This window comes from Mus musculus, chromosome 6 (assembly GCF_000001635.26).
Source record: "Mus musculus strain C57BL/6J chromosome 6, GRCm38.p6 C57BL/6J".
Classification (NCBI taxonomy): Eukaryota; Metazoa; Chordata; class Mammalia; order Rodentia; family Muridae; genus Mus; species Mus musculus.
This window is the reverse complement of record NC_000072.6, coordinates 129,683,736-129,692,162: the sequence shown is the minus strand read 5'-3', so window position 1 is coordinate 129,692,162 and position 8,427 is coordinate 129,683,736. Positions and strand designations below refer to the sequence as shown.

The 8,427-nt window shown below is 39.3% G+C and overlaps 1 non-coding gene and 1 pseudogene across 1 annotated transcript; one reads left to right on the top strand and one right to left on the bottom strand.

Moving 5' to 3' along the window:
• Window positions 1–519: 519 nt before the first annotated feature.
• Mir680-1 (microRNA 680-1) lies at window positions 520–628 on the bottom strand. Its single transcript, NR_030447.1, has one exon. It is a non-coding gene; the product is annotated as a microRNA 680-1 (primary transcript).
• Window positions 1,909–2,548, top strand: Gm7309 (predicted gene 7309; annotated as a pseudogene).

The following is an 8,427-nucleotide window of genomic DNA, read 5'->3' as shown; positions in this document are numbered from 1 at the left end:
TTAAAAAGCTCCACCATTATAAAAGTCCTCAAGAGTTTCCCTTCCTCCTTCCTCCTTCCTCCTTCCTCCTTCCTCCTTCCTCCTTCCTCCTTCCTCCTTCTTCCTTCCTCCTTCCTCCTTTCCCCTCCTGCTGAGTCGATCACCACCCCTAACCTTATTTTGCACTACAAAGCACAATTTCAGCAAGCCAAAAATAAATGTCTAGCCAGGCATGACCTGTACACATGAGCATATACCCAGCTGCTAGAAAATATGGTTACATACTTATGAAAGGTGAGAGATACATTAAATATTTGTGGGTATAAATCCAATCATCAAATAGTACTCTGTCAGAGACCATCCCGTGAGAAAGTGAGCCCTTCACAATCTCCCTAACAGGCCAAATGGCCTTGTGCTAAGAGCTGGTTATCACCCCCTTCCTCCCTATTCCCTTCCTGGCACCTGAGGCTGTAAAAGCTGAATTCCCTATCTCTTCCTGAGTTCCCATGACATCCGAGGACATGAGTCACAAGTGAGCCCAGCCTGACACCCAAGGCTGTCAAGAGGATCGATGTTCCGGAGATAAGATGCAAAGTGCCCGCTTCCTGGCGCCTGACTTCGGCCCCCATGTCAGCAGATGCCCACTTCTTAGTTCTTTGTATAATTCTCCCTTGACCCCTCCCATATTCCCCGCGATGTATGCTTTAAAAAGAAGGCACCTCAGCCTAATAAACGAGACCTCAATAGGTACCCTTCCTGGTCTCCTATTTCTCTTTTTCTTCCTCCCATCTCCTTACAGGTTTGTGGTCCCCCTCGCACCCACGAATAACTGAATCCCATGGGACGGGATAGTACTCCTCTGTCATAATAATTTTAAATTTCAGACAGAGACATGTTCATTGTACTAAGCAACCTTCCCTGGTCGATTCCTGATACAGTCTTTCTCAGAACCATTTTTAAGTCAGACATAGCTTTCCTATTTACTAAGGCTCTGTTGATCAAACATAGCCTTTCCCATTTTAAGTCTCTGACATAGAGCTAATATCCAAAATATATAGACAACTCAAGAAACTAGACATCAACAAGTTTAAGTAATCCAATTTAAAAAAATGGATACAGAGCAGAGGATTCTCAACAGAGGAATCTCAAATTACCAAAAAGTACTTAAAGAAATGTTCAACATCTTTAGACATCAGAGAAGTACAAATCTAAACAGCTTTAAGACTTTGCTTACACCTGGAAGAATGGCTAAAACCAAAAACACAAGTGGCAGCTCATGGCTCCTGCTGGCTAAGATGTGAAGCAAGGGAAATGCTCCTCCACTGCTAGTTGGAGTGCAAACTTATTGGTCCACTTTGGAGATCAATACGCTAATTACTCAGAAACTTGGGAATTGATTAACCTCAAGACTCGTCTATAGCATTCCTGAACTTATTTATACCCAAAGGATGCCCCATCCTATCACAAGGACACTTGCTCAACCATGATCATAGCAGCTTTATTCATAATAGCTGGGAACTGGAAATAACCTAGATGTCCCTCAACAGAAGAAGGGATAAAGAAGAAGTTGAACATTTACACAATGGAGTATTACTCAGCTATTAAAAATAATGAAATCCATAGGAAGACTAGCAGTCTCAACTTATGCATACCCCAGGGAGCTCCCAGAGACTGAGCCACCAACCATGAGCATACAGGAGCCAGTCCAAGGCCCTGGCAGAAATATAGCAGAGGTCTTTCTGGTCAGACCTTAGTGGGAGAAGATACTCTTAATACTCAAGAAACTTGAAGCCCCAGGGAAGGGGGAGGGACCTGGAGAGGGGAACACATTCTTAGAGACAAGAGGAATGTGATGAGGATCTGTGGGAAGGGGGAACTGAGAAGGGGGTAATGACCAGAAGGTAAATAAATAAAATAATAAAGGGTGCAGGTTCTCACCTATAAGATCTGGAAGCCCCCTGGCCCAGCACACTTGAAATTGCAGAATGAAAGACAGGCTGCTATGGTTCTTCAACTGGAGTATACTGGGCATGTGTGCTGCACTCAAGCTGCTGCAGATCTATGTGTCGCTGGCACAGCATGTAGGGCTCAGACTCCCTAGTTTACTTTTGGAACTGGCAGGGTTCCTGGTCTTCCACTGTTACCAGTATTACTATGGGAACCCACTGCACACCTACCTGGGATACCCCATTCTCATCACAGAAGACATTGTCCTTCTGATCTTCATCTTTCATTTCAACCGGAATTTGAAGCAAGCCTTGTCCTACATGACCATATTCGTGTCTTCTTGGTTCATGCTCAGCCTACAGAAATGGATTGGTGACTTGGCCATGAACTTATGCACAGTCATTAGTACAGCCAATAAGACTGCTCAGCTCCAGAATTTGTGGAAGGCATAAGATTTTGCAGCTGTAAGCACACTGACCTGAGGCCTCTCTACCTACGTGCAATAATAATAATAATAATAATAATAATAATAATAATAACAACAATTTTAATGAACACCAGTGACTTTACAATTCTTATGCATTTTGTGATCATGTTGGTTTTAAATATATGGGTAACACCATTGAAAGCTCAGTTTCTTCTTCTATATGAATGTCATTATTCTGGTATCCTGCATGAAAGTAAATTATATTTATTGGAAAATGTTTAGTTTTCTACATTAATAAACTTTACTTTGTTGAACCCCAATAATAATAATAATAATAATAATAATAATAATAATAATAATAATTGATAAAAAATAATAACATCATGGAATTTGTAGCCAAATGGACATATACACATTCACACATGGAACTAGAAAAAAAATCATTCTGAGTGAAGTAACCCAGATTCAGAAAGATAAGCACAGTATATACTCACTTATAAGTGGATATTTATAATAATTATTATAAAAGATAATCATGGTACAATCCACTGATCCACAGAGACTAAGTAACAAGGAGTTGGGGGAATGGGAACATGAGGATCTCCTGGGGAAGGTGAAATAGATTTCTCAAGTGGACTGCAGAGAGTGGGGTTGGGAATAGGAGGGATTATTTGGAGAAGGGAGGGAGAAAATACTGAGAGAAATTCCTGGAATTAGGAAGCATTTGGGAGCCAAGGTGGAAACACAGTGCAATGGAGAACACAATGGAGTCTGTAAGGGTGGCCCTGGTGGGGACTCATAGTGGTAGAGGATGCAGTGCCTATGCTGGCCATCTTCTGTTGTTAGGCAGGGCCTCAAGTGGAGCAGTTGGGACAGCAACCCAGCCACAGGGCCTTCTACCTGCACATTGTCCTGCCTGAAGAGTGTGCTGGGACCAGAGCCTTAAGCAGAATCATCATCAAATAGAAAAGAAAGACTTCATCCAGTAACTCATGGGAACAGATGCAGAGTCCCACCGGCAAACATTGGGTGGAACTCAAGAAGTTCTGCTGAGGAGGAGGAGGGAGGATGGAAAGAACCAGAGGGATCAAGGTCATACCATGAGAACACAGCCCACAGAGTCAACTAACCCGGAATCATGTGAACTTGAACAGATCAGGGATAGTGTAGGGGTTTGACCTAGGTCCTCTGCATATATTTTATGGGTGAGCAGGTTAGTGTTCTTGTGGAAATCAGAACAGTGGGAGTAGCGGCTTACTCTTTGGTCTATGTATGGGACCCTGACACCCAACTGGGTTTCATTGTCCACTTCCTTGATGTGATGCTATGTACCTACCTAGTCTTATTGTACCTTCTTATGCCATGTCAGGTTGATGTCCCCAGGAGGCCTTCTCTTCTCTTGGGGGATGAAAGAGTGGTTCTGGAGGAGAGGAAAGGCATGGAAAAGGAAGTTGGGGATATGAAAGGAAGATGAAACTGCTGTCAAGGTTTAATATATGAAAGAAGAATATTTTTAATTAAAATATTTCACAACAGTTTATGCAAAGCAGGGAGTGAGTAAGGCATAGTTTCTAGATGGAGTAATGCCATTAAAAAATAAGAATTTTGCATATAAACAATAGGAAAGGTCCTTGAGCGCAGCTGGATCCTACCCATCATAAGCTCAAAGCTATAAAGGTAGTGCCTCATTTGAAAGACCCCTTTGAGAGGAGAGTTCCAGCATGTCTGCCTTGTGATGAGCTCTTTAGCAAAATCCTTGTCTAAGTAAAGTAATCCACACACATAGACCTCAGTGTACCTGTAGTCCTAGTGGGACTATCTATTGTTTGAACTGTCACTGTGGCTTGTTATCATATAGTGATGCTGGTTTGACAACTGTACAGAATGAAACAGTTACAGGGTCATGGAGGCTTTCAACTAAGTTTCAAAGTACTATCAGACAAAGTACAAGAAGGTCAAGATTTACACAGGCATCCCACAAGAGACTGAAGAATGAAGATGTGAGAGTGAAGCTGAACACACAGTGGAGACTCCAAGAAGTTAGAAATGCCACGAATGTGGAACATTTGCTGAGTAGATGAGTAGATCCACCCAACAGTAGATGGCACCATCAATGGATGAGGCTACCAAGTCAAGTGAGTTCCATATCATAAGACCAAAGGCCAGATGTTGAATGTGGAAATATGAGATATGTTTTTTCCACTGAGTTCTGATCTTGCTTTATTCTGTTCCTTTCTTATTTTTCTTCTCTTTATTTCCTTGGGTTTGTTTACTCTACACCATTTTCCTTTAAACTTACACAAATTGTACTTGCTTTCACAATGCCTTATACCTACATTTATATTTGATTAAACAGAGTTTGTATTTGTGCTTTCAAAGATTTTTCTGAGGGGTAGTTCATAATGTGATGACTTTTGGAGATGAACTGGCACATGACATTAACATGTGATTTAAGGAAACTTTGACAAAAGTACTATTAAAGTTTATGAAATGTCTGGGAAATGACTAAATGTGCCCAGTCAATGGTATAACACATCATACCAAGACATAACAATATCTCCAATTTCCTATGACTCAGACCAACATGTAAAGGGCATGAGGCAATACTGCTAGTCTTACTTTCAACATATAAGGCTACTGGAGTTGATATTTTGAATCAAGTTTTCCCTCTGAATCTATGATCTTACTATGAAATATAAAGTTGATGTTTTGTGAGACTGAGCAGTAAAATTAAAGAAATCAAATATTGCATGATAGACCAAGTATATAATATATAACATATGAATATGGACTAGACAGAAGGAAGTGTTCCAAAATTCTAATTCACTTCCCAATGTACATTATCTAATAGATATAGTTAGGAAAATCAACTGACAGACATTATTATTGCTGAGGTTTCCAGTCTTTGGCTTATTATTTTACTCCTTTAGAATTTGACTTTTCCTATCACTGTAAACTCTGTTCTTGTGGATATCTTCCATCTCTTAATCTTTCTTGGAAATCATTTGAGATTATGCTCACCACTACAATATGTTACTCATCTGGGTGTCCAAAAAGTCAAACCTAACATTGTTCAATCATCACACCATTCATAGTATTATTACCTGATAGTACAATCAATACCACAAAAGCATCAAGGCATGCTAAATTTACATCACCTTATCAGACCTTCCTAATCATTTATCTGGTTGCCTATGTAATGACCTTAAAAATCTCAATAAGCTCATCAAGATCACATCTAAGATGGAAGGTTTTATATTCTTGACCAGAAACAATAGTAACGATATCTTTACTGCACCTGGATAACATTAATTATAACTATGTAACTTCTCCTTCATGTTATCCAACTATGACCAGATTTTAGCTCCACATCACTAGCACCAATGCATCAGATTTCAATGAAAACATGATTGTATATTCATGAAATAAAAATTCCTGCGTGAACTCCCTATACTCCAACCTAAAATACTCCCAAGGTCACTGCCCCTAAACATTCTAATGTCTTCTTAAAACAAGAAGCTATTTTAATACCCCTGCTAAATATTACCCATTGATTTAGTAACAAATAAGCCATCTGTGTCTCAGTCTTCTCTTTGATCTTGTTTTGCATTGCCATCTGCATCACTCACTTGCCTACAACATTTTTGGCTGTTCTTACAAGCATGCTAATTCTTTGTCTTTCTTTGTTGCAACAAAACACCATCACCAAGGCAACTTATAAGGATAAAGTTTTATTTGGGGCTCACGTTTCTAAGAGACTAGAATCTCTGACCATCTTGTCAAGAACCATGGCAGCAGGCAGGCAGGCATAATGCTGGAGCAGTTGTTGAGAGCTTACATCTGATCCACAAGCATTAGGCAGAAAGCTAACTAGGAATAACATGGCCTTTAGATATTCCAAAGCCAACCCCCAATGACAGATCTTATCTAACAAGGTTACACCTCCTAATCCTTCCCAAACAGTTCCACTAAACAGAGACCAAGCATTCAAACATCTGAATTCAAGGGAATCATTCTCATTCAAAACCACTACACTCTTCTCACACCAGCATTTTACACTAGATGTTTTATTTTCTTCTAGATTCTGTTTAAGTTCATAAGCTCACTTAGATGATGAGTCATGTGTTTCAAGTTATAGTATAAATATTACTGCTCTTACATTTCCTGTTTAAAACAGTGAAATCACAAACCTGTTCTACTTCATTCTACTGTAAGGAGCTTCATGAAGCCCATATAATTATGTTCTTTAATCTAGGCAGTGTATTGCCTCCTTAGCTCATCTGGCTTGGCTTGTTTACCATCATCTGACTATCATCTTCACTGTGAAAGTGAGAAATATTTGTGTATTTTACTAGCTGATACAAATTCAGTGCATAGCACCATGTACAGAAAAAAAAAAGTCAGAACTGAACATACACAATTACATAGCTCTTTGCCCTCAAAATGTCCATAAAGTACTTAGGTCTGCACACACAGAGAAGAATTGTGTCACTTTCTGGATCTGTTTCTTGAAATTCATTGATTATTACTGTGGACATTTGTTATCTAAATGGATTCCCTAAAGAGATTGCTAAAGTTGTATAGGGTTGTGCACCAAATAATGTTATAAATGTATCAATGACTGGGATAGAGATTGTAACACATTTCTATGCCAGGAACAAAACCGTAAATACTCTTTCCAACACCCCATAATTATCACATCAGAAATCCAGAATTGTTAAATACTTTATTGGACACAGATCTTTTTGTTTGTTTGTTTTTTAATTCTAAAGTAATGCCATGAAGAGACCTAGAAACATCCCTTAGTGTGGCTTTAGATGCAGCTCTTATTTTATTATATTTTTCTTCATTCTTGGAATCTCACATGTCAAAAGAAACATTTTATTTTGTGTTACTGTAACAAAATACCTGACACTGCATAATGGTTAAACAAATAAAGTTTGTTTTACTTCAGATTAGCTGAACTATCCAGACATCATGGTGTGGGCAGAACTTCCCTAGCAACATCACAGCATCATAGAGAAGAGAGCAAAACACTACTGAGTAAGTAGACTATGGTTTTTGTTTTTTATGCCAGATATCTTCAATTACATGTTATATGCTATATTTGCATTTGTTTTCTGCATTTAAAGTTTGAAGAATTTTTCTTTAAGATTAGGATAGGTTCATACAAGATTTGTTTGATATTCCTGAAGAAGGAACTCATGGTAATTTCTAATGTGCAAACATAAAATTATCTGTAAGAAATAGCAATGTCTTCTAAGAGGAGAGGGGAAAAGTAGCAACCAGGGCTGGGTATATAACTCAATTGCTAGAGACATTTCTTAGCACATATGATACCTGAGCTTCCACCAGGAACTGAGAGTGTGGCAGCCCATGTGTGCTGGTTAGTTTTATGTTGACTTAACAGAAGCTAAGATCATCAGAGAGGGAGTCTCAATTGAGAGGTCACCTCCATAAAATCTGACTGTTGGCAAGCCTGTAAGGCATTTTCTTAATTAGTGATTCATGGGGAATACCCAACCCACTATGGATGGGGCCACACCCTAAGCTGGTGGTCCTGGGTTCTGTAAGAAATCAGACTGAGCAAGCCAGTAATCAACACCCCTTTTTGCCCTCTCAATCAGCTCCTGCCTCCAGGTTTCTGCCCTGCTTGGGTTCCTTTCCTGACTTCTATTAATGATAGATGACAATGTAGAAGCATAAGACAAATAAACCATTCTTCCCCCAGTTGCTTTTGGTCATAGCATAAGCATAGCATTTCATCACAACCATAGAAACCCTAACTATAACATCATGCCATGCCTGTTGTCCCAGTACTTGTGAGGTAGAGGCAGGAGTGGGGGATCAAAAGTTTAAGGCCATCTTTAATTTTATATGAGGTTTGAGGCCAACTTAGGCTAGGTACTGTCTCAAGAAGAAAAATAAATAAATAAAAGAACATAAGGAACACATCTATGTGTGTAAAGCAATGACAAAAATATAACTCCTTCAGTTCAATCTATTGTTGTGGATAAGGAAAAAAACAGGCCTCCCCTTGCATCCCTCACATCCCAACTGCTGCAGTAGTTGAT